At 42.2% G+C, this 27,040-nt stretch overlaps 1 protein-coding gene across 1 annotated transcript in view; it reads left to right on the top strand.

The window, feature by feature from the left end:
* The window catches only part of LOC134227912 (tachykinin-like peptides receptor 86C), a 421,610-nt gene that overhangs the window by 15,832 nt on the left and 378,738 nt on the right, over positions 1–27,040 (top strand). The window lies entirely within an intron of this gene.

Raw genomic sequence — 27,040 nt, forward strand, 5'->3', positions numbered from 1 at the left:
CACCGCTTGTCGGAATTTTACTTCCGCAAACGGGTCCAACGTAAAACGAAGGCACGGGTCCTTGCAAAGATCGTAACGGGATCAGTGGGTACAAATAGCGCTGAGAAGCACTGTTGAAATTAAAATAGCTACGGGTCGTATTAAAAACTTCCTTCCGCAAAGAGAGAAAGAACCGCACAGCACTGAAGCACGATGCGGTCTGACACAACAAGCTTATTTTTCAGTTGATCAAAGGGTACAGTAGGTTCAACACTTGGTCACCGTCTTGTCAACCTGTTGGCGGAAAATAAGCTTGCTGTCGAAGGTCAAGCCAAGGTAGTCGGCCTCATTGTCCCATTCCACAGTCGTGCCATTCAGGATGGTTTTACAGTCTCCAGGGGATTTAGAGTGGGGAAAATGATGACCTGGGTCTTCGCCGCGTTGATACAGATCTTCCAGCTGGTGAGGTACGCTGTCAGAGCATCTAGGTCTCGTTGGAGTTTTGCCACAAGTGCTCTGATCACTCTACCGTTGTAGATGATGGAGGTATCAACTGCAAACAGAGACAAGATGCCGCCTTCTGGAAGTTCTGGCTTGTCGGAGGTGAGCAGATTGAAAAGGAGGGGCCCGAAGATACTGCCCTGGGGGACGTCTGCGACGATGTTGTGAGCTTCGAAAATCGCTCCGCTGATTGAGACCCGGAATGTCCTTGCCGACAGATAATTGTTTATTAATTTCATCAGGTAGCTGGGCCATCATGCCATACATTGTCAAATGCCTTCTCGACATCGAGTAAGGCCATGGGGGATGTTTTTGAGACAAACTTGTTCCAAGGACGTTGGTAACTCGAGTCAGTTGGTGTACGGTTGACCGACCACGTCGGAAACCAAACTGTTCCTCGAGCAAGATGTTGAGATTTTCGGCAGACTCAAGTAACCGGTGATGAATAGCTTTTTCGAAAAGCTTGGATAACCCTGAGAGAAGGCTGATGGGACAATAACTTCTGGGGGAGGAAGGATCCTTCCCAGGCTTCCGGATGGGGATAACTTTGGCTGACTTCCAGGATGATGGGAAGTAGCTGAGCCGGAGACATTGATTAAAAATCAGCGAGAGGTGCTCAAAGAATAGAGCACTCATGTGTTTGAGCTCGAGTTTCAGGATGCTGTCGAAGCCTGGGGCCTCCATGTTCTTCGGTGATTTGATATAGGCCGTCAATTTGCCAGCTGAGATCTCCAACTCCTCTGAGAAGTCGTGGGGAATCAAATGGATGTTGTTAGCATGCTCGTTGATGGCTGCTTCGTGTGGACTGACGATGTTCTGCCCAAGATTATGTGAGCTGACGAAGTGACGACCTATTTCGGCGATCTTCTCTGCAGGAGTTATCAAGCGATCCTTAGAGTCATTGTTGTCTAATGGGATCAAAGGTGGAATGGGTCAAGGTTTGGATTTTAGAATTTTGGTCAATTTCCAGAACGGCTTTGCATAATATGGGAGAGTGCGGATCTTATTTGAGGAATCGTTATTTTTTAGGTCCACCATTCTGGCCTGGATAATTTTTGTGATTCGATTGCAGCGTGCCTTAAACTCAGGCAGTCCAGTACGCTGAAACTACCTGCGAGTGACATTCCGCAATCGAATCAAATCTTTGGTGAGTGTATCGATGTTTAAGGGGTTGCTTACCTGCCGAGCCGTCGGTACGTGTTGCTCCCGGGCCGCCGTGATCGCCTCCTCAATAGCGCAAAGCTGGCGGTCGATACTTTATGGCGTCTCCGAACGCACCTCGTAATTAACGGTATTATCGACGCACTGCTGGAACCGCTGCCAGTTCACTCGGTGGTAGTTTCACCGTAACTGCTGGTGCCGATTTACCGAAGAGCCCAGTTTTGCCACCACCACCGGATAGTGATCCTAACTGAGCGCCTGGTAGATGACCGGCTGCGAGACGTGGTCACTCAGGTTTGTTATGTAGAGGTCGAGGGTTGCGTGGACACCGGACCGACTCAGCCGAGTGGGGGAATCCAGGCTCAAGATCGTGTAGTGGCCTTCCTCCATGTCGTTGCTCCAGATGGTGCCGTTTCGATTGCCGCGACTGTTGGGGAGCCGGGATGGCTGGAAAGTTCACCTCGTTGATTACAGGAACACGGTTCTTCTTCGGAATGGTCCTGGTGGAAGCCTTCTTCCGGATTTCCAGGAACTCGGCTCGCTTTGGGCAGTCCTTTGTGGTGGCCCGATGTTTGTCGCCACAGTTGGCGCACTTGGGATCGGCCACCTCCATTTTGTCGCACTCGTTAGTCGGATGGGGTTCTCCACACTTGTTGTAGCGCGGCTTCATGCGGCAGTTCCTGGTGCAGTGCCCGAAATTGAAGCAGTTGGTGCATTGCGTGTCATCGCGGTGCACTGGCCGATATCGCTCCCAGTCAACGACGGTGTAATTTATAACGCCGACCAGCTTCAGGTCCTTCCAGGTAGTGGAGCCGTGCTCCAGATGGATCAGGTAAAGCTGGTCGGGATATCTCCTCGCCTTGTCGTGACGAGCGATCTTGTGCACGGCCACTGGCTTCAGTCCACAACTTTCATGCTCTGCTTGGAGCTCTTCCTCCTTCATGTCGTGAAGTCCTCGCAGCAATTCATGAAAAAAATGTTACTCAGGCCAGCATAACAGCATGAAGTGTAATGTCACCGTAAGGTTCCGATAAGCGTTTGGTTGTAGTTTGGGTTTGTAGTAAGGGTTTATTGTAAAAATGGATTGTAAAAATTTATCTCGGATTAACCTTCTCTTGTACAAAATGGTGACCCGGAGAAAATCGATTACATTTCCAATGACTAACAGAAACAAAACCAAATAATCAAATCGATGAAGACGCCATAGCAAATACCGTCCATTTCGTATAGCTACGTTGTCCTACGTCACCTTTGTGTACAACCAGATTGGGCTGCACCTTTGAGTTTTTCTGTTAATTTTTGGAAAAGAGTCTATAAGCGGGCTTGGTAGTCATATGGCTACTGCTTCTGCCTCATACGCAGGAGGTCGTGGGTTCAATCCCAGGTCCGTTCCATTCTCCTACTTTGTATATTTCTCTTTATTTCTCATGTTCTAGCAATCGCTAGAACTGGAAATGGACTTCCATACCGTTTCCATTACTATTCCTATACATTCAACTTTTCTATCAACAGTATTCTATCAGTAATCTGCTAGAATTGGAAATGAACTATAGAGCTCGTTTCCTACATCCAATTAGAAATTCCATCAGTTACCTTCTCCTATCTATCACATTGGCAGCTCGTTAACCAAGACGGACCTCTGCCTCTCCAACCTAACCCAGAAATTCCAACAAATTCCGCATGAACTCGTGGCAAGTGCAGAGGTATATTCGGCTTGCAGTGGGCGAGTGATTGCATCATCATTTCATCACCAGTACTTGTACATTGAAGATGTGTGCTAGTCCCAAGCAAACATCTGTTGGTTCCCTGTGCAAGAACAGCTGATCTGGTCATAATGGAGTAGCAACTACGAGCAGTCAATCAAGCTCAAAATTTCAAGCAAAGCTAAGTGTTGGAAAAGAGTCTATACGTATATTTTTTCAGGTTACTGTAGAATAGTTCTAAAACATGGATGCAATTAACTCATACCCGACAATCTAGAAGACGGGACATGAGGAGAGAGTAAAGAATCTCAATAACGATCTTCTTCTTATTGGCATTACATCCCCACACTGGGACAGAGCCGCCTCGCAGCTTAGTGTTCATTAAGCACTTCCACAGTTATTAACTGCGAGGTTTCTAAGCCAGGTTAGGGGCGATTCAAATATGACGTCCACTACTTTTTGAGATTGCTAGACCCTCTGTAACGTTTTTTGTATACCTAGTATATGTACTGTCACAAAATCTTAGACCCCTTCCCCTTAAACTTGTGACATCATTGTTGAACGACCCCTTATCATTTTTGCATTCGTATATCATGAAGCTAACACGATGATATATTTATGCCCAGGGAAGTCGAGACAATTTCCAATCCGAAAATTGCCTAGACCGGCACCGGGAATCGAACCCAGGCACCCTCAGCATGGTCTTGCTTTGTAGCCGCGCGTCTTACCGCACGGCTAAGGAGGGCCCCGATAAGAAGAAAAAAAATAGAAGTATTCATGAAAGCTATGAAACAGCCACGTAGTCTCTATATGACACGCTAGTGACAGCCGATCGAGTGAATCTTAGTGCCTTCACCATTGAATCACTTATTTGTTACGTGAAAAGTGCTGTGAAAAAACCAGTCCTTTTCACGTAAATATGATGGAAGATTATTTTGAGTGGAGGAACTTTGAGAGACCGCCCAACTAACAATGTTGGCTGAATAAGCTGTTTCTAGCTGAACAAGACTATTTTTGGCCGAATAAACACTTTAACCACTTACAATGTTTGTTGGGCGTCCGCTACCACATTCTGTTTTCCACGTTTGTATACTAATTTAAAATCGAATTGTTCGAGATACAGTCTTTGTCTCCCAACCCGTCCGGTTGCATCCGTCAATTTTAATTTTTGTCAGTGGTTCGTGGTCCGTATAAATAGTAAAAGGTCTTCCATATAAGTAGGGTCGAAAAGTTTTTGCAGAGAAATAAATGGCAAGTAACCTTTTGATGTGGCTGAGTATTTTCTTCGGCTGTCGATAAGGTTCTAGATAGGTGCTAGGTTTTCCTTTCCTTCCATTATTTGAGAAAGTACTCCTCGGCCACATTGGCATCCGTGTCAGAAACGGTTGATTGAAATCGGGATACGCCAGTAGTAAATTAGAAGTCATGATCGATTTTAATTTGAAAACGCTTTTCATATGCATCGTCTAATACTATTTCCTTAGATTTCCTCTGAGTTTGAAGTCATGGGTTTCGCAACGTGTGCGAAACGTGGAATAAATCTTCTATAGTACCCTCGGTTCCTAGAAATGATTTTAATTGTTTTGGAGTTCTAGGTAGAGGCATTTATGAATTGTTCACATTTTTGGATTAGGTTTAACACTCTTCGGTCAGCAACGTGACCGAGGAACTCTACTTCCTTTCTCAGAAATTTGATTTGTCACTCTGGACCTTCAGGTTTGAGTTTCTAAGTGTTTCTAAAACCTTCCGAATATCTTGAAGATGTTCTTCTAGAGATCTAGAGAAATTATGATGTCTCCTATAGACGAAACATCTTATATTCAGGTGCTTTCGCAGCACTGAGTCCATCAGTCTTTGGAAGGTAGCGGGCGCATTTTTCAACCCGAACGGCATTCGAACAAATTCGAATTTACCTCCATCGACATTAAAGGCGGTCTTTGGGATATCCTTAGGATCGATCTCGATTTGGTGGAAACCACTTGCGAGATCCAAAACGGTGAAATATTGAGCTTTACCCAATCTATCGAGTATTTCACTCACTTCGGGTATAGGATATTTGTCTGCAGGAGTCTTTTATTAAACGACAATTCTATATTTTGTTTTCCAGAATTGTCCATTTTCTTGGGCACTATCCAGATAGGAGACCAAGGGAACAAGATCTCTAATTATTCCTGTTTCTAGGAGTTTCTGAATCTGTTCTACAGACTTCTCTTTGATGGTAAGGATATTTGTATGTTTTTGGTGTACAGGATTCTCATCGGTGGTGGATATTTTGTGCTTCATTTCTGTGTGAAGGTCAATTTATTACTTTCATGAAAAATACATCTCGAATGGTTGCAAAGTACTGATTAGCCTTGATTTTCCTCCTTGTTAAGGTGATCACTGAGGAAATTAAGTTTTCCAGTTTTTTTTCTGTTTCAACAAGATCATCGTTGTTGAATCGTCCAGTTTCTCTGATTCTAATTTAGATCGGCATGAAAGGTGTACAGAGCTCATTCTCACGAGCTTCATATAACCCTGGTTTCAAAACAACTTGAGGGGATAAGTTTATTCTCTTCTACTAAGAAGGTAATTTTTAGTGGTGCAAAGGTGTCCGAAAGAGTTTTTTGGATATGAAGCCATGAAGGATAAATCTGGAGAAATCAAATGTTTTATTTCCAATTTTCAAATTATGGTGCTTTGTATCAACAGCATTCATCTTGGCTAAATTCTCATACCAATGAGGCCATCGAAGAATTTGTGAAATTTGAAAACGAAATATGGAGTTTTTCAGGATAAGCATCGGGCAAAAGGTTTGCGTGAACCATCTTATCGATATAAAATTTTCCGTTTTTATTTGTCACTACTGATGGGTTTGCTACAGATTTGGCATTTTTGACGTGGTCGGGGTTTATATAAGATTTATCTGCTCCCGTATCCAAGGAAGTTCAGAATTCCTTTAGTTGTTGGAACGCGAATATATGGGATGAAATTTATGTTGGTTCAGCTTCCCTTGAACGTCTGAAAATTTATCTCTTCGTCAGAAATTTCCAAGTCATCGATCTCCTCTGGATTAATAACTTCTGTCTTCTGCTTCCTCTACTTCAATATTATGAGCTCTCACTCGCTGTACATATGGTTGTTTTTTAAACGGCGTGTCATCATGATTATTTTGTTTATAGTTGGTGTTAGGTGTCGCACCCGGTCGCGGCCTAAAGTCGCTATTGTTATTATTTTTATCAGAGCCGGTATACTTGCTTCTAAATGGGTGGCTCTGATGTGTATGCGTCTGCGGTTTCGCTTAACCCGATTCTGCATTTTGTGAGGAGCACACCAGGGTCTTCTAAGTTTTGCGAGTTCCTGATGATGGAACCCAATTGCTCTGGATATTATCCAAGCATTGGCCACCGTAATTATTTCTATAATTTCATGGCAAGAGAGTGGTTTTGTTTGAGATTTCTTTAAGTTTGATATTTACTTCACGCATATCGTTATAAAAACGGTGTGTGATTTGTCTCCTTCCGTGTGTGGAAAGGGTAGAGAGGTTAGCGATGAAATCCTTTTCATCACTGTAATGCTGACGAGGATCCTCTGATCCTGCATCAGTGTTAGGGTGCCATTTGCCATAGTAATGTGCGGGCTTCCCTTCACCTTATTTTTGATGGCTCTAATGTAGAGGTGCTAGTGAATAACCCCGTTTGAGGTTTTACTTTATAATCATTATACAGGTTATCGACCTCTTCCAGCCAAGCTGAAAGTTCTTTCTTGTTGCTCGTGAATTCGGACAAATACTTGAACGGGCAGGGAGCCAACGTGTCCCGCCCCATGCCTGTGTAGGCGGCACAATCTGTGCCCTAAGCCCTGCTAGTTCATCTCTCAACGCGTCAATCTCTGACTGTTGCGAGTTATCGGGCTGAGACAATACCTGTCTCTAAGCTCATGCACTAGTGCTTTGAGCTGCTCAATCTCGTCTGAATGGGCGTGTTTGGCATGTTTTGTAAAAGCGTGTAACGGTGTAAGAAATTGAGTTGTACTTACAGTTTATTAATGACCATTAAAGATGGTTGTGCGGCGGACAGCAATCGTTCGTCCCTTGTTTCCGTAGCTGGATTTGTCTGAGCGGTTGATGCAATCACTATTTTAACCTCACTCGGGATCCCACTTTGACACCAGTTAGGGATCTTGGATACCGTTTAGCGTTTTTAAAACTAATTTTAATATACCGAAACACTTATTAACGTAAGACCACCATACTAAACTGCTTAATGAACAAGTAAAGAGAACGAGCCACGTTGGCACTCGAGTTTTATAGCCTAATTCTGCCTACCTAGACATTCCTACACCTAGCTTCTGATTGGGCATCGCGTGGCGTGATGCACCGTTGATTCCATAACGCAGCTTTCTGTTACCGTATCGAGTGGTGTGCCCGAAAACGCGAGCAGTTTGAAACTTGGATTCTGTCAGGAGGACCTTAACTCATTTAGTGTATAGGCGACTCCACAGCTTGTCCATCACTGCTAATATTTATTCTGTTCAAGATGCACCGTCACTTCCACTATTCACAAAGTCTCGAAGTGTTGCTTCCACCTGGCAGCCACTTCGGTTTATCTCGTCAGCAAATTCCTTGTTTGTCGTTGCAATGACGGGAGATGGCCGCACGTTATTGACAGACTCACCTTGCAGCACATGTTTCAATAGATTACAAACTCATATGTGACCAGATTTAGTCACAATCAAGTTGCTGCAACCATTTTTGTCAGACTTGTGCTGCTCGGGCATAGAACTTCCGCATATCGTTCTGCTCCATTTTTTTCCTGCACCTCGCTAATCACTTGCTTATATTCTTTCTTCTTTCTGTGGTGGTCGTTTTCGACTGCTCTTGAAACGCTTGACATGTGACAATGACGTTTCCTGAAGTAAAAAGACGTATTGCTGCTGCGAATAGGGCCTTTACGGAATACGTAACCAGCTTGTCCCGGAACATGCAGACGAAACGAAATTTGCTCCATATAAACCTCTGATTCTTCCAGTGGCCATTTATGGACATGAAACATGGACGTTAAAAGAGGCGGCGAGAGCTGGGTTTTCGAGCGAAAAGTGTTGCGTACACTCTCGGAGGGAAACTAGAAAATGGTGTGTGGCGCAGACGTCGAATCATGAGCTGTATCAAGTATACAAAGAAGAAAATATTGTGAATCGTATAAATGCCAAATTTATGCCGTCGACTAGCACCAACTGCAAGGGAGTTCGTGGGGTACAGGTGGAGTTTTATGGGCGAACGCTCCACCACGGACCAGGTGTTCGCCATTCGCCAAGTACTGCAGAAATGCCGCGAACAACGTGCCACACATCATCTATTCATCGACTTCAAAGCCGCATATGATACAATCGATCGGGACCAGCTATGGCAGCTAATGCACGAACACGGTTTTCCGGATAAACCGATACGGTTGATCAAGGGACGATGGATCGGGTGATGTGCGTAGTTCGAGTTTCAGGGCATTCTCGAGTCCCTTCGAAATCTGCTGAGGGTTAGGCAAGGTGATGGTCTTTAGTATCTGCTATTCAACATCGCTTTGGAAGGGTAATACGAAGAGCAGGGATTAACACGAGTGGTACATTTTCAATAAGTCCGTCCAGCTATTTGGCTTCGCGACGACATAGATATTATGGCACGTAACTTGAGAAGATGGAGGGTACATCAGACTTAAGAGGAAGCTAACGGATTGACTAGTCATCAACACGTTGAAGACAAAGTACATGATAGGAAGAGGTTCAAGAGTTGAACTGTGAGCACCCACCACGAGTTTGCATCGGTGGTGACGAAATCGAGGTGGTAGAAGAATAGGTACTTGGGCTCACTGGTGACTGCCGAAATGACACCAGCAGAGAAATTCGGAGACGCATAGTGGCTGAAAATCGCACGTACTTTGACCTCGCAAGACGCTCCGATCGAATAGAGTTCGCCGCCGTACCAAACTGACAATCTCAAAAAGCATGGACCGAGCCGAATGGAGAAGACGTTATATACCGCAAGGCCACTTCGGCCTTAGTCTGAATAAATATAAATAAAATACGGCAGACTTCAGTGGGCCGGTCACTTAGTGCGAATGCGAAGAAATAGCGAAAACAATATTCCACAGAGAACCAGATAGGGGCTTGCGACTTCGTGGACGGCCACGAACACGCTGGCTGACGCGGTGGAATCGAACTGGGACCCTATCGGGGAAACTGGAGGAACATCGCCCAAGACCGACGATTATGGAGCTCACAATACGCCAGGCATAGGTATCGATTTACCGTCCGTCCTATAGTTACCTAGTCCTATAGCAGCCCTAGTAGATGGCATTGAATGGGGCGGTTCCTTCATCAGTACTGCCACCTGGAAAAGTCTTGAGTAAAAGTAAAATCATGGAAATTTGACATGGCATATACAGAAAATGAATTAGAATGCCCTAGAACGATATAAAATGCTTCTAGTACAACAATTTTGTGTTGTGGGGTTAGAAATTCAACAGTCTTAAGCACTAACTGCTTATTCGAAGAAATATAAAATCGAGATATCATGTCTATTTTGTGTGCTTTAAAATTTAACCCTTAACCAAGATGTTTTTTAAAACATCTTTAATTTTTGTTTTAAAAAATATACTTCATTTTCTATACACGTGTGAAATTTCAATGGTTCTACTTTTCTCTGAAGACAATTGGCGGACTCTCCTCACTATTCAAATTCATTCAGCCCTGGCGGTCTCTGGAGGCGTCCATTAAGTCTTTCAAAATCATTTCCGGAAAACCATCGTGAAAGAACACTGACCTACGACGAGCTCCACACCGTAATGCAGCATATTGCGGTGATACTGAATTTCAGACCGTCAACAACTGAGCAACGATCCGACTGACTTTACTGCGTTAACTTTAGAACATTTCCTAGTGGGAAGGTCACCAGGCGCTCCAAAGACGTGAAGATTCCATAAAATCGTCTTTCTCACTGCAACGAACTCAAGGCTTTGTCCAGGCGTCGTGGAGGACGACTATCAGCTATGCCACAACCGGACTATATGGACTCGGAGGCGCGATCAGTATCGGTACAATGGTTCTTGTTAAGAAAATAAACTCCAGAAATGGTTGTAAGAGTGACCGAAATCTGTCAGGACGTCTTTTAAACAAGTTGAAAACCAAACCTCATCCAAAAACGGCGTACGGTGCTTGATTTATCAAATTGTTTGTGATGTGACTAAACTTTTTATGCAGAAATTAAAGCTTTATAATATTCTGCATATCAGTGAGAGCCATTTGCATCAAGTTACGACTATCGAGGTGAACCATCAGCCCAGGGCTAAAACCTCGTTACTAAAGGCGCGCGGCTACAAAGCAAGACCATGCTGAGGGTGGCTGGGTTAGATTCGGTGCCGGTTCAGGAATTTTCGGATTGAAATTGTCTCGATTTCCTGAGCATAAAAAGTATCATCTTGATAAGAAAATTATTTTGAGCTTTTTAGTGGAATGTTTTCACCTGTCATAAGACGAGTTCCATTGAATTCCACCACTTAATTGTATCCTGACAGATACGTATTTCGACCTCAACAGTAAGGCGTCTTCAGTGTCTTGTACTTGACTCGACTTGAAGAAAATGATCGCAGCTTACATCATTTATACTATGCGTAGGAATTATATCAGGTACTTATCTACGGTGCTTATTTCTACTGCTTGATGCGCTTTGCTTAGGTATAAACTTGAAGAGCCAGGAGCTACCATTTCTGATCTTTATTCAACGCGTTTGTACCTTCGGTAGATTTCAAGCTCTCAGCAACATCAAGTTTCCACGAGAAGAGACATTTCTTAAAATTTTAATGTTTGATGTCGTAATTGAATGATTTTCCTGATATACATGTTCAGTACTCAGACCTAAACTCAATTTAATCCCTTATCAGTTTCCTCGTTTACTTGCTTCTGCAATATGTCTCTGAACCTTACATCTAACGATCTTTTGTTTGACCTACATATACTTTATCACACTGTGAACAATTAATTTGATAAACCCGGCCTTATTTAATATTTCTACTCTATCCTTTGTGGAGCCCAACAGTGTCTTCAGTTGATTGCTTCTGCTGGAGAATACAATCGATTCGAATTTCCTCAGTCGATGGCGTAGCTGGTGGGGATGTCGATCATAGGGGACGATACCCTCTTCAGCGGTTCATCGATCGGTTAGTGTTGTCGTCTGTTTTCCGTAGGTTCCTCTGCTTCTTGTTGATGATTGTTGTTTGTTCTTTCCTTGTATCCATTGATCCTCGCTGTTTCCAAGATGTGTTGTAGCTCCTTCGTTTTTCCTTCTTCGCTCAGGGAATCGTCTGCATCCTGTGGATCATGGATGAAAAGCCGCCATTTGTGCTGATACGAATGATTTGATGTGTTGGGATGACTCTCGGTGTTGGTGGGCTTCCTGTAGATTTCGAAGTCTAATGTTGCATTTGTTCCTTGATAACCAGTAGATCCAAGAAAGGTAATTTACCTTCCTTTTCCTCCTCGTGGGTGAATTTGATGTCTTTATGCACGTTGTTTATCGCTTCCAAAATCCTGGGTAGATCTTTCCGGTTGATGATGCTGAAAATGTCGTCCACGTATCTCCCCACTTCTCAGGTAGTACTCCTTGTTCCTCTAGGTTGTCCTCCAAATTCGCCATGAATAATTCGCACAAAACGGTGATAGCGGATTTCCCATAGGTGCACCCTTCGTTTGTTTGAAGCTTCCACGGAATGTAAAGTAGTTCTCATTCATACAATCTTGCAAGCTTGAGATACATCTTTACCTTTCCTCGCCATGTTGTATCCGTCCGTTGTCCTAGTAGCCAATCCTCCAAAGGTTCAGAGCATCCTTCACTGAACGCTGTAACAATGCCACGTCGAATGATACCATGATGTCCTCTTCTCCGATGTTTCCTGATTCCAATATCCTCTTGGTGAACTCCTGGGTGTTTATAACCGATCTGCTGGGGAACGGCTCGATACTCTGGAACTCCTTGACTAACCACTTGGCGTTTTGTAGGGGATCCACTGATCCCACAGGATGCAGACGATTCCCCTGAGCGAAGAAGGAAAAACGAAGGAGCTACAACACATCTTGGAAACAGCGAGGATCAATGGATACAAGGAAAGAACAATACAAGCAATCATCAACAAGAAGCAGAGGAACCACGGAAAAACGAACTGACAACACTAACACCGATCGATGAACCGCTGAAGAGGGTATCGGTCCCCTATGATCACATCACCCACCAGCTACGCCATCGATCGAGGAAATTCGGTATCGATTTAGTATTCTCCAGCAAGCAATCAACTGAAGACACTGTTGGGCTCCACAAAGGATAGAGTAGAAATGTTAAATAAGGCCGGGTTTATCAAATTAATTGTTCACATGTGATAAAAGTTGTAGGTCAAACAAAAGATCGTTAGATGTAAGGTTCAAAGAACATATTGCAGAAGTAAGAAGGCTAAGAGGAAACTGATAAGGATTAAATTATGAGTTTAGGTCTAAGGTAGCTGAACATGTATACAGGAAAATCATTCAATTACGACATCAAACATTAAAATTTTAAGAATTGTCTCTTCGTCGTGGAAACTTTATGTAGCTGAGAGCTTGGAAATCTACAGACAGGTACAAACGCGTTGTTGAAAAAGATCAGAAATGGTAGCTCCTGGCTCTTCAAGTTTATACCTAAGCATTAAGCGCATCAAGCGAGTAGAAATAAGCACCGTAGTAAGATAAGCACTAGATAAATTATTTACCTACGCATAGTATAAATAGTGTAGCTGCGATCATTTTCTTCAAGTCGAGTCAAGTACAAGACACTGAAGACGGCCTTACTGTTGAGGTCGAAATACGTATCTGTCAGGATACAATTATGGTGGAATTCGATTGTTCAAACTCGTCTTATGACAGGTGAAAACATTCCACTAAAAGCTCAAAATAATTTTCTTATCAACGAACTTTGAGAAAGAGTCGACAAGTGTTAGAAACTTTTCACCTTCTTTTACATAAACATCAATGAAGATATTATCAAGTGGTTTTTCTTACAATCGTCTAGTAATTTCAATTTTCCGCTCATATTTAGAGAATTTGCAATCATCGCAATTTTTCACGAATCTTTTAATTTTCTGAATCATTCCGGGAAAGAACACTGACTTTTGGACCTCTTCATAGGTGAGTTTCCAACTCCTATGATTGAAATTATGGCTCCTTTTTATGAAGTCGTTTTGTTCGTTCTCGGAAACGAGGTCGGGCAGTTTTAGGTTTGAAAAATGGACTTTTATGTTAGGATTGAAATGGTTTTTTAGGATCTGTTTACAGGAAAGGATTACATTAAGAGGGCGAATATTCCGTTTTTAATGCCTGGGACAAGGCAATCCTTGAGGATCCTGAGCAAGTCCTCTCCCGTATATTCGGCTTGGTGGAAGACATGGCGAGTGTAACCTGGAAATATACATACGTGAATATGTGGACTTTTGCTATTGTCATCTGAGATCTTAAGGATTATCTGTAGCTTGAAAGTATTTATGATTTCAGGATCGTATGAAGCATGGTTTTCGTAGCAATCGTTCCTCAGAACGGTATGAGAGTAATTCTCGCTGAAACCGGGCCACTATTTGCACGAGATTCTTAAAAATGCCTAAATTTATATTCTTTCGAAAGCTTTTGGCGAGTATATTAAGGATCCGAGTTAAATTCATCAGAAATATGAACCCCTCTTTAGTTATACACGAAATCATTTTTATGGACCCCTCGATTTTTGTCAATTCTTGACTCACCAAAACTGTCATAACTCCAACATTTCTCAACCGATCATAGAGATCAGCATATCGTTGGAAAGAGGAAGAGTGTATCCTCAATTTGCAATAATAAAAATTCAAGCAGCCATATTGAATTTGGCCGCCATCTTGGATTTCTTTTTAAAAACCATTTTTCCGCCAAGTTCGCAACCACCGATTTTGAATATTAATACATCGATGGAAAGCTTAGCTTATATTGTGCATTCTGTCCGAAAATCTCAGGTGTATGTTTTTTCTATCAAAAGTTATGTACGATTTACCAATACAAAAATTCTTGAATTATTTAATACAATAACTTGAATACGGCTCCGTTATGCTCAAAACTTTTGAGCCCTTCAAATAAAATACTGTTGTAGATATGCTTTTGATTTTTGAAACATATTTTGCTTAGAATAGTGTATGAAATCAAGGAACTGACGTCGTATTACCATATTAACCATAAAAATAATGTTCGTTGGTTAGATGGCACTTCAAAAAATAATTTGGGAAATCATACATAACTTTTGATAGAAAAAACATACACCTGAGATTTTCGGACAGAATGCACAATATAAGCTAAGCTTTCCATCGATGTATTAATATTCAAAATCGGTGGTTGCGAACTTGGCGGAAAAATGGTTTTCAAAAAGAAATCCAAGATGGCGGCCAAATTCAATATGGCTGCCTACATTTTTATCGAGGACACACTCTTCCTCTTTCCAACGATATGCTGATCTCTAAGATCGGTTCAGAAATGTTGGAGTTATGACACTTTTGATGAGTCAAGAATTTGCAAAAATCGAGGGGTCCATAAAAGTGATGTCGTGTATAACTAACGAGGGGTTCATATTTCTGATTAATTTAACTCGGATCCTTAATATACTCGCCGAAAGCTTTCGAAAGAATGTAAATTTAGGCATTTTTAAGAACCTCGTGCAAATAGTGGCCCGGTTTCAGCGAGAATTACTCATGAATATTCAACTCAACACGCACTCAAAATAATCAACCCGTTAACGTTACGTGAAAATGCACGTAACCTTTATGCTTCACTCACACCACTCATTTTACCTGATACCCGTAAAACGTAAGAGATGTGACATAATTATTAAATCAATTTCAGTAAAATTCACCTAATTAAAGTATAAAATTTACATGAATTTCTCGTCACTGGATCATAAGCAGAGAACTCACTCAGATTGTTTTGTTTGTTCTGTCAAAAATATTCATCACAACTTTAGTCAGAAATTCAGTGCTGGATATTAACATTTTTTTTATCAAATCCTGATTTCCCAAGGCACACAGGATTTTTATAAGGTATGTACTATTTGCTTACGAGACCTGTACATTTTGAAATAGTGCTCTTAAAATTATTTGCAGCGAGATTTCGCCGGATAATTGAGGGAAACTTTCCTACTTTAACCGGAACCTCAACTGCTCATCCCGTATTATTTTGACACGGTAAAGATGATTTCCTCCGGCATTCTGATCCGGCTCCCGGCTTACCATCAAACCCTGAGACAATTTCTCCGACGAAATTGTTTATCAAAACCTCATACATGTATACTTATATTTAGATTCTCAATTCTTAAATAAAAATTCGAAATCGAGGCGATCGTTGAAGTCGTCAATATCGTGTTATATCTTTCATTTTCGCTTTTCATTTTTATAGCAGAAGAAAAAAAAATTAGAAGTATTCATGAAAGCTATGAAACAGTCACGTAGTCTTTATATGACACGCTAGTGACAGCCGATCGAGTGAATCTGAGTGCCTTCACCGTTGAATCACTTATTTGTTACGTGAAAAGTGCTGTGGAAAAAAACCACGTCCTTTTTCACGTAAATATGATGGGAAGATTATTTTGAGTGGAGGAATCCTTGAGAGACCGCCCAACTAACAATGTTGGCTGAATAAGCTAGTTTTCTAGCTGAACAAGACTATTTTGGCCGAATAAACACTTTAACCACTTACAATGTTTGTTGGGCGTCCACTACCACATTCTGTTTTCCACGTTTGTATTCTAATTTAAAATCGAATTGTACGAGATACAGTTCCGTCCGGTTGCATCCGTCAATTTTAATTCTTTTGTCAGTGGTTCGTGATCCGTATAAATAGTAAAAGGTCTTCCATATAAGTAGGGTCGAAAAGTTTTAGCAGAGAAATAAATGGCAAGTAACTCTTTTGATGTGGCTGAGTATTTTTCTTCGGCTGTCGATAAGGTTCTAGATAGGTATGCTATAGGTTTTTCCTTTCCTTCCATTATTTGAGAAAGTACTCCTCCTATGGCCACATTGGAAGCATCCGTAGTCAGAAACGGTTGATTGAAATCGGGATACGCCAGTAGTAAATTAGAAGTCATGATCGATTTTAATTCTGAAAACGCCTTTTCATATGCATCGTCTAATACTATTTCCTTAGATTTTCCTCTGAGTTTCGAAGTCATGGGTTTCGCAACGTGTGCAAAACGTGGAATAAATCTTCTATAGTACCCTACGGTTCCTAGAAATGATTTTAATTGTTTTGGAGTTCTAGGTAGAGGCCATTTATGAATTGCTTCCACCTTTTTTGGATTAGGTTTAACACCTTCGGTGGTCACAACGTGACCGAGGAACTCTACTTCCTTTCTCAGAAATTCTGATTTGTCACTCTGGACCTTCAGGTTTGAGTTTCTAAGTGTTTCTAAAACCTTCCGAATATCTTGAAGATGTTCTTCTAGAGATCTAGAGAAAATTATGATGTCGTCCATATAGACGAAACATCTTATATTCAGGTGCTTTCGCAGCACTGAGTCCATCAGTCTTTGGAAGGTAGCGGGCGCATTTTTCAAAACGAACGGCATTCGAACAAATTCGAATTTACCTCCATCGACATTAAAGGCGGTCTTTGGGATATCCTTAGGATCCATATCCTCAAGTGGAAACCACTTGAGAGATCCAAAACGGTGAAATATTGAGCTTTACCTAATCTATCGAGTATTTCACTCACTTCGGGTATAGGATACATTTTTGTTTTCCAGAATTTTCCATTTTCTTGGGCACTATCCAGATAGGAGATGTCCAAGGGGAACAAGATTCTCTAATTATTCCTGTTTCTAGGAGTTTCTGAATCTGTTCTGACACGACTTCTCTTTGATGGTAAGGATATTTGTATGTTTTTGGTGTACAGGATTCTCATCGGTGGTGGATATTTTGTGCTTCATTTCGTGTGTGAAGGTCAATTTATTACTTTCATGAAAAATACATCTCGGAATGGTTGCAAAGTACTGGTTAGCCTTGATTTTTCCTCCTTGTTAAGGTGATCACTGAGGAAATTAAGTTTTCCAGTTTTTTTTCTTGCTCTCAACAAGATCATCGTTGTTGAATCGTCCTGTTTCTCTGATTCTAATTTAGATCGGCATGAAAGGTGTACCAGAGCTCTATTCTCACGAGCTTCATATAACCCTGGTTTCAAAACAACTTGAGGGGATAAGTTTATCTCCTCTTCTACTAAGAAGGTACCGTTTTTAGTGGTGCAAAGGTGTCCGAAAGAGTTTTTTTGGATGTTGAAGTTTACCGATGAAGGATAATATCTGGAGAAATCAAATGTTTTATTTCCAATTTTCAAATTATGGTGCTTTGTATCAACAACAGCATTCATCTTGGCTAAATTCTCATACCCAATGAGGCCATCGAAGAATTTGTGAAATTTGAAAACGAAATATGGGAGTTTTTCAGGATAAGCATCGGGCAAAAGGTTTGCGTGAACCATCTTATCGATATAAAATTTTCCGTTTTTATTTGTCACTACTGATGGGTTTGCTACAGATTTGGCATTTTTGACGTGGTCGGGGTTTATATAAGATTTATTCGCTCCCGTATCTACAAGGAAGTTCAGAATTCCTTTAGTTGTTGGAACGCGAATATATGGGATGAAATTTAAGTTTGGTTCAGCCTGCCCTTGACAGTCTGAAAATTTATCTCTTCGTCAGAAATTTCCAAGTCATCGATCTCCTCCTCTGGATTAATAACTTCTGGTTCTTCTGCTTCCTCTACTTCAATATTATGAGCTCTCACTCGCTGTACATATGGTTGTTTTTTAAACGGCGTGTCATCATGATTATTTTGTTTATAGTTGGTGTTAGGTGTCGCACCCGGTCGCGGCCTAAAGTCGCTATTGTTATTATTTTTATCAGAGCCGGTATACTTGCTTCTAAATGGGTGGCTCTGATGTGTATGCGTCTGCGGTTTATGCTTAACCCGCGATTCTGCATTTTGGTTGAGGAGCACACCAGGGGTCTTCTAAGTTTTTGGGTTTCGAGTTCCTGATGATGGAACCCAATTGCTCTTGGATATTATCCAAGTATCTGGCCACCGTAATTAGTTCTATAATTTCATGGCAGAGAGTGGTTTTGTTTGGAGATTTGCTTTAAGTTTGATATTTACTTCACGCATATCGTTATAAAAACGGGTGTGTGATTTGTCTCCCTTCCGTGTGTGGAAAAGGGTAGAAAGGTTGGCGATGCAATCCTTTTCATCACCGTAATGTTCGACGAGGATCCTCTTGATCCCGTCTATAGTGTTAGGGTTGCCATTTGCGCATAGTAATGTGCGGGCTTCCCCTTTCACCTTATTTTTGATGGCTCTAATGTAGAGGCTGCTAAGTGAATAACCCCCGTTTGAGGTTTTTACTTTATAATCATTATACAGGTCATCGACCTCTTCCAGCCAAGCTGAAAGTTCTTTCTTGTTGCCCGTGAATTCGGACAAATACTTGAACGGGTCAGGGAGCCGAAATGCGTCCCCGCCCTGTGCCTGTGTAGGCGGCACAATCTGTGCCCTAAGCCCCGCTAGTTCATCTCTCAACGCGTCAATCTCTGACTGTTGCGAGTTATCGGGCTGAGACAATACCTGTCTCTTAAGCTCATGCACTAGTGCCTTGAGCTGCTCAATCTCGTCTGAATGGCGTGTGTTTGGCATGTTTTGTAAAAGCGTGTAACGGTGTAAGAAATTGAGTTGTACTTACAGTTTATTAATGACCATTAAAGATGCGTTGTGCGGCGGACAGCAATCGTTCGTCCTTTGTTTCCGTTGCTGGATTTTTCTGGAGCGGTTGATGCAATCACTATTTTAACACCTCACTCGCGGATCCCACTTCTGACACCAGTTAGGGATCTTGGATACCGTTTAGCGTTTTTAAAAACTAATTTTAATATACCGAAACACTTTATTAACGTAAGACCACTACACTACACACTGCTTAATGAACAAGTAAAGAGAACGAGCCACGTTGGCACTCGAGTTTTATAGCCTAATTCTGCCTACCTAGCACATTCCTACACCTAGCTTCTGATTGGTGCATCGCGTGGCGTGATGCACCCCGTTGATTCCATAACGCAGCTTGTGCGTTACTTCCGTATCGAGTGGTGTGCCCCCGAAAACGCGAGCAGTTTGAAACTTGGATTCTGTCAGGAGTGACCTTAACCTCATTTAGTGTATAGGCGACTCCACAGCATGTCCATCACTGCTAATATTTATTCTGTTCACCGATGCACCGTCACTTCCACTATTCAACAAAGTCTCGAAGTGTTGCTTCCACCTGGCAGCCACTTCGGTTTTATCTGTCAGCAAATTCCCTTGTTTGTCGTTGCACATGACGGGAGATGGCCGCACGTTATTGACAGACTCACCCTAGCAGCACACATGTTTCACATAGATTACTAAAACTCATATGTGACCAGATTTAGTCACAATCAAGTTGCTGCAACCATTTTTGTCAGACTTGTGCTGCTCGGGCATAGAACCTCCGCATATCGTTCTGCTCCATTTTTTTTCCTGCACCTCGCTAATCACTTGTTCTTTATATTCTTTCTTCTTTCTGCGGTGGGTTCGTTTTTCGGCTGCTCTTGAAACGCTTGTGACATGTGACAATGACGTTTCCCGTGAAGTAAAAAGACGTATTGCTGCTGCGAATAGGGCCTTTTACGGAATACGTAACCAGCTTAGGTCCCGGAACATGCAGACGGAAACGAAATTTGCTCCATACAAACCTCTGATTCTTCCAGTGGCCATTTATGGACATGAAACATGGACGTTAAAAGAGGCGGCCGGAGAGCTTTCGGGGTTTTCGAGCGAAAAGTGTTGCGTACAATTCTCGGAGGGAAACTAGAAAATGGTGTGTGGCGCAGACGCATGAATCATGAGCTGTATCAAGTATACAAAGAAGAAAATATTGTGAATCGTATAAAATACCAAATTTTATGCCGTCGACTAGCACCAACTGCAAGGGAGTTCGTGGGGCAGTACCAGGTGGGTTTTATGGGCGAACGCTCCACCACGGACCAGGTGTTCGCCATTCGCCAAGTACTGCAGAAATGCCGCGAATACAACGTGCCCACACATCATCTATTCATCGACTTCAAAGCCGCATATGATACAATCGATCGGGACCAGCTATGGCAGCTAATGCACGAACACGGTTTTCCGGATAAACTGATACGGTTGATCAAGGCGACGATGGATCGGGTGATGTGCGTAGTTCGAGTTTCAGGGGCATTCTCGAGTCCCTTCGAAACCCGCAGAGGGTTACGGCAAGGTGATGGTCTTTCGTATCTGCTATTCAACATCGCTTTGGAAGGGGTAATACGAAGAGCAGGGATTAACACGAGTGGTACAATTTTCAATAAGTCCGTCCAGCTATTTGGCTTCGCCGACGACATAGATATTATGGCACGTAACTTTGAGAAGATGGAGGAAGCCTACATCAGACTTAAGAGGGAAGCTAAGCGGATCGGACTAGTCATCAACACGTCGAAGACAAAGTACATGATAGGAAGAGGTTCAAGAGTTGACAATGTGAGCCACCCACCACGAGTTTGCATCGGTGGTGACGAAATCGAGGTGGTAGAAGAATTTGTGTACTTGGGCTCACTGGTGACTGCCGAAAATGACACCAGCAGAGAAATTCGGAGACGCATAGTGGCTGAAAATCGCACGTACTTTGGACTCCGCAAGACGCTCCGATCGAATAGAGTTCGCCGCCGTACCAAACTGACAATCTACAAAAAGCCATAGACTGAGCCGAATGGAGAAGACGCTTATATACCGCGCACAGGCCACTTCGGCCTTAGTCTGAATAAATAATAATAATAATAAAATACGACAGACTTCAGTGGGCCGGTCACTTAGTGCGAATGTCAGAAGAAAGAATAGCGAAAACAATATTCAACAGAGAACCAGATAGGGGCTTGCGACTTCGTGGACGGCCACGAACACGCTGGCTGCACGCGGTGGAATCGGACCTGGGGACCCTATACGTTCGGGGAAACTGGAGGAACATCGCCCAAGACCGAAGATTATGGAGCTCTACAATACGCCAGGCATAGGTGTATCGATTTACCGTCCGTCCTATAGTTACCTAGTCCTATAGCAGCCCTAGTAGATGGCATTGAATGGGGGCGGTTCCTTCATCAGTACTGCCACCTGGAAAAGTCTTGAGTAAAAGTAAAATCATGGAAATTTGACATGGCATTATATAGAAAATGAGAATTAGAATGCCCCTAGAACGATATAAAATGCTTCTAGTAAAACAATTTTGAGTTTGTGGGGTTAGAAATTCAACAGTCTTAAGCATTAACTGCTTATTCGAAGAAATATAAAAATCGAGATATCATGTCTATTTTGTGTGCTTTTAAAATTCTAACCCCTTAACCAAGATTTTTTTGAAAAACATCTTTAATTTTTGTTTTGTAACAAAAATATACTTCATTTTCTATACCACACCGTGTGAAATTTCAATGATTCTACTTTTTCTCTCGAAGACAATTGGCGGACTTCTCCTCCGCTATTCAAATTCATTCAGCCCCTGGCGGTCTCTGGGAGGCGTCCATTAAGTTTTTCTAAAATCATTTCCGGAAAACCATCGGTGAAAGAACACTGACCTACGACGAGCTCCACACCGTAATGCAGCATATTGCGGTGATACTGAATTCCAGACCGTTAACGCCGCTGAGCAACGATCCGACTGATTTTACTGCGTTAACTTTAGAACATTTCCTAGTGGGAAGGTCACTCACGGCGGCTCCAAAGCCAGACTTGCAGAAGATTCCATAAAATCGTCTTTCTCACTGGCAACGAACTCAAGGCTTTGTCCAGGCGTCGTGGAGGACGACTCAGTACCTCAGCGATCTACACAACCGGACTATATGGACTCGGAGGCGCGACAACATCAGTATCGGTACAATGGTTCTTGTTAAGGAAAATAAACTCCAGAAATGGCGGTTAGGAAGAGTGACCGAAATATTCCCCAGTCAGGACGTCTTTTAAACAAGTTGAAAAACAAACCCTCATCCCACAAAACGGCGTACGTGCTTTGATTTATCAACTTGTTTTGTGATGTGACTAAACTTTTTATGCAGAAATTAAAGCTTTATAATATTCTACATACCAGTGAGAGCCATTTGCATCAAGTTACGACTATCGAGGTGAACCATCAGCCCAGGGCTAAAACCCTCGTTACTAAAGGCGCGCGGCTACAAAGCAAGACCATGCTGAGGGTGGCTGGGTTAGATTCTCGGTGCCGGTCTAGGCAATTTTCGGATTGGAAATTGTCTCGATTTCCCTGGGCATAAAAGTATCATCTTGATAAGAAAATTATTTTGAGCTTTTTAGTGGAATGTTTTCACCTGTCATAAGACGAGTTTGAACAATCCCATTGAATTCCACCACTTAATTGTATCCTGACAGATACGTATTTCGACCTCAACAGTAAGGCCGTCTTCAGTGTCTTGTACTTGACTCGACTTGAAGAAAATGATCGCAGCTTACACTATTTATACTATGCGTAGGTATAATAATTTATCTAGGTACTTATCTTACTACGGTGCTTATTTCTACTCGCTTGATGCGCTTAATGCTTAGGTATAAACTTGAAGAGCCAGGAGCTACCATTTCCTTGATCTTTATTCAACAACCGCGTTTGTACCTGTCGGTAGATTTCAAGCTCTCAGCAACATCAAGTTTCCACGGAGAAGAGACATTTCTTAAAATTTTAATGTTTGATGTCGTAATTGAATGATTTTCCTGATATACATGTTCAGCTACCTTAGACCTAAACTCATAATTTAATCCCTTATCAGTTTCCCTCTTAGCCTTACTTACTTCTGCAATATGTTCTTTGAACCTTACATCTAACGATCTTTTGTTTGACCTACATATAATATATCACACTGTGAACAATTAATTTGATAAACCCCGGCCTTATTTAACATTTCTACTCTATCCTTTGTGGAGCCCAACAGTGTCTTCAGTTGATTGCTTCTGCTGGAGAATACTAAATCGATACCGAATTTCCTCAGTCGATGGCGTAGCTGGTGGGTGATGTGTCGATCATAGGGGACCGATACCCTCTTCAGCGGTTCATCGATCGGTGTTAGTGTTGTCAGTTCGTTTTTCCGTAGGTTCCTCTGCTTCTTGTTGATGATTGCTTGTATTGTTCTTTCCTTGTATCCATTGATCCTCGCTGTTTCCAAGATGTGTTGTAGCTCCTTCGTTTTTCCTTCTTCGCTCAGGGAATCGTCTGCATCCTGTGGATCATGTGATGAAAAGCTGCCATTTTGTGCTGATACGAATGATTTGATGTGTATGGGATGACTCTCATGGTGTTGGTGGGCTTCCTGTAGATTTCGAAGTCTAATGTTGCATTTGTTCCCTTGATAACCAGTAGATCCAAGAAAGGTAATTTACCTTCCTTTTCCTCCTCGTGGGTGAATTTGATGTCTTTATGCACGTTGTTTATCGCTTCCAAAATCCTGGGTAGATCTTTCCGGTTGATGATGCTGAAAATGTCGTCCACGTATCTCACCACTTCTCGGGTAGTACTCCTTGTTCCTCTAGGTTGTCCTCCAAATTCGCCATGAATAATTCGCACAAAAACGGTGATAGCGGATTTCCCATAGGTGCACCCTTCGTTTGTTTGTAGAAGCTTCCACGGAATGTAAAGTAGTTCTCATTCATGCATAATCTTGCAAGCTTGAGATACATCTTTACCTTTCCTCGCCATGTTGTATCCGTCCGTTGTCCTAGTAGCCAATCCTCCAAAAGGTTCAGAGCATCCTTCACTGGAACGCTTGGGAACAATGCCGCTACGTCGAATGATACCATGATGTCCTCTTCTCCGATGTTTCCTGATTCCAATATCCTCTTGGTGAACTCCTGGGTGTTTATAACCGATCTGCTGGGGAACGGCTTCGGCATACTCTGGAACTCCTTGACTAACCACTTGGCCAAGTTTTGTGTAGGGGATCCCACTGATCCCACAGGATGCAGACGATTCCCCTGAGCGAAGAAGGAAAAACGAAGGAGCTACAACACATCTTGGAAACAGCGAGGATCAATGGATACAAGGAAAGAACAATACAAGCAATCATCAACAAGAAGCAGAGGAACCTACGGAAAAACGAACTGACAACACTAACACCGATCGATGAACCGCTGAAGAGGGTATCGGTCCCCTATGATCGACACATCACCCACCAGCTACGCCATCGACTGAGGAAATTCGGTATCGATTTAGTATTCTCCAGCAGAAGCAATCAACTGAAGACACTGTTGGGCTCCACAAAGGATAGAGTAGAAATGTTAAATAAGGCCGGGGTTTATCAAATTAATTGTTCACAGTGTGATAAAGTATATGTAGGTCAAACAAAAGATCGTTAGATGTAAGGTTCAAAGAACATATTGCAGAAGTAAGTAAGGCTAAGAGGGAAACTGATAAGGGATTAAATTATGAGTTTAGGTCTAAGGTAGCTGAACATGTATATCAGGAAAATCATTCAATTACGACATCAAACATTAAAATTTTAAGAAATGTCTCTTCTCCGTGGAAACTTGATGTTGCTGAGAGCTTGGAAATCTACCGACAGGTACAAACGCGGTTGTTGAATAAAGATCAAGGAAATGGTAGCTCCTGGCTCTTCAAGTTTATACCTAAGCATTAAGCGCATCAAGCGAGTAGAAATAAGCACCGTAGTAAGATAAGTACCTAGATAAATTATTATACCTACGCATAGTATAAATAGTGTAAGCTGCGATCATTTTCTTCAAGTCGAGTCAAGTACAAGACACTGAAGACGGCCTTACTGTTGAGGTCGAAATACGTATCTGTCAGGATACAATTAAGTGGTGGAATTCAATGGGATTGTTCAAACTCGTCTTATGACAGGTGAAAACATTCCACTAAAAAGCTCAAAATAATTTTCTTATCAAGATGATACTTTTATGCCCAGGGAAATCGAGACAATTTCCAATCCGAAAATTGCCTAGACCGGCACCGAGAATCGAACCCAGTCACCCTCAGCATGGTCTTGCTTTATGGCCGCGCGCCTTTAGTAACGAGGGTTTTAGCCCTGGGCTGATGATTCACCTCGATAGTCGTAGCTTGATGCAAATGGCTCTCACTGGTATGCAGAATATTATAAAGCTTTAATTTCTGCATAAAAAGTTTAGTCACATCACAAAACAAGTTTGTAAATCAAAGCACCGTACGCCGTTTTGTGGGATGAGGGTTTGATTTTCAACCTGTTAAAAAGACGGGGACTGGGTAATATTTCGGTCACTCTTCCTAACCACCATTTCTGGAGTTTATTTTCCTTAACAAGAACCATTGTACCGATACTGATGTTGTCGCGCCTCCGAGTCCATATAGTCCGGTTGTGTAGATCGCTGAGGTACTGAGTCGTCCTCCACGACGCCTGGACAAAGCCTTGAGTTCGTTGCCAGTGAGAAAGACGATTTTATGGAATCTTCTGCAAGTCTCTGCAATATCCTCTTGGTGAACTCCTGGGTGTTTATAACCGATCTGCTGGGGAACGGCTTCGGCATACTCTGGAACTCCTTGACTAACCACTTGGCCAAGTTTTGTGTAGGGGATCCCACTGATCCCACAGGATGCAGACGATTCCCTGAGCGAAGAAGGAAAAACGAAGGAGCTACAACACATCTTGGAAACAGCGAGCATCAACGGATACAAGGAAAGAACAATACAAGCAATCATCAACAAGAAGCAGAGGAACCTACGGAAAAACGAACTAACAACACTGACACCGATCGATGAACCGCTGAAGAGGGTATCGGTCCCCTATGATCGACACATCACCCATCAGCTACGCCATCACCTGAGGAAATTCGGTATCGATTTAGTATTATCCAGCAGAAGAAATCAACTGAAGACACTGTTGGTCTCCACAAAGGATAGAGTAGAAATGTTAAATAAGGCCGGGGTTTATCCAATTAATTGCTCACAGTGTGATAAAGTATATGTAGGTCAAACAAAAAGATCGTTAGATGTAAGGTTCAAAGAACATATTGCAGAAGTAAGTAAGGCTAAGAGGGAAACTGATAAGGGATTAAATTATGAGTTTAGGTCTAAGGTAGCTGAACATGTATATCAGGAAAATCATTCAATTACGACATCAAACATTAAAATTTTAAGAAATGTCTCTTCTCCGTGGAAACTTGATGTTGCTGAGAGCTTGGAAATCTACCGACAGGTACAAACGCGGTTGTTGAATAAAGATCAAGGAAATGGTAGCTCCTGGCTCTTCAAGTTTATACCTAAGCATTAAGCGCATCAAGCGAGTAGAAATAAGCACCGTAGTAAGATAAGTACCTAGATAAATTATTATACCTACGCATAGTATAAATAGTGTAAGCTGCGATCATTTTCTTCAAGTCAAGTCAAGTACAAGACACTGAAGACGGCCTTACTGTTGAGGTCGAAATACGTATCTGTCAGGATACAATTAAGTGGTGGAATTCAATGGGATTGTTCAAACTCGTCTTATGACAGGAGTATCATCTTGTTAGCCTCATGATATACGAAGACAAAAACGGTAACTTGGCTTAGAAACCTCGCATGTGACAACTAGGCAAGTGCTATAA

Source organism: Armigeres subalbatus, chromosome 1, assembly GCF_024139115.2.
Source record: "Armigeres subalbatus isolate Guangzhou_Male chromosome 1, GZ_Asu_2, whole genome shotgun sequence".
Lineage (NCBI taxonomy): Eukaryota > Metazoa > Arthropoda > Insecta > Diptera > Culicidae > Armigeres > Armigeres subalbatus.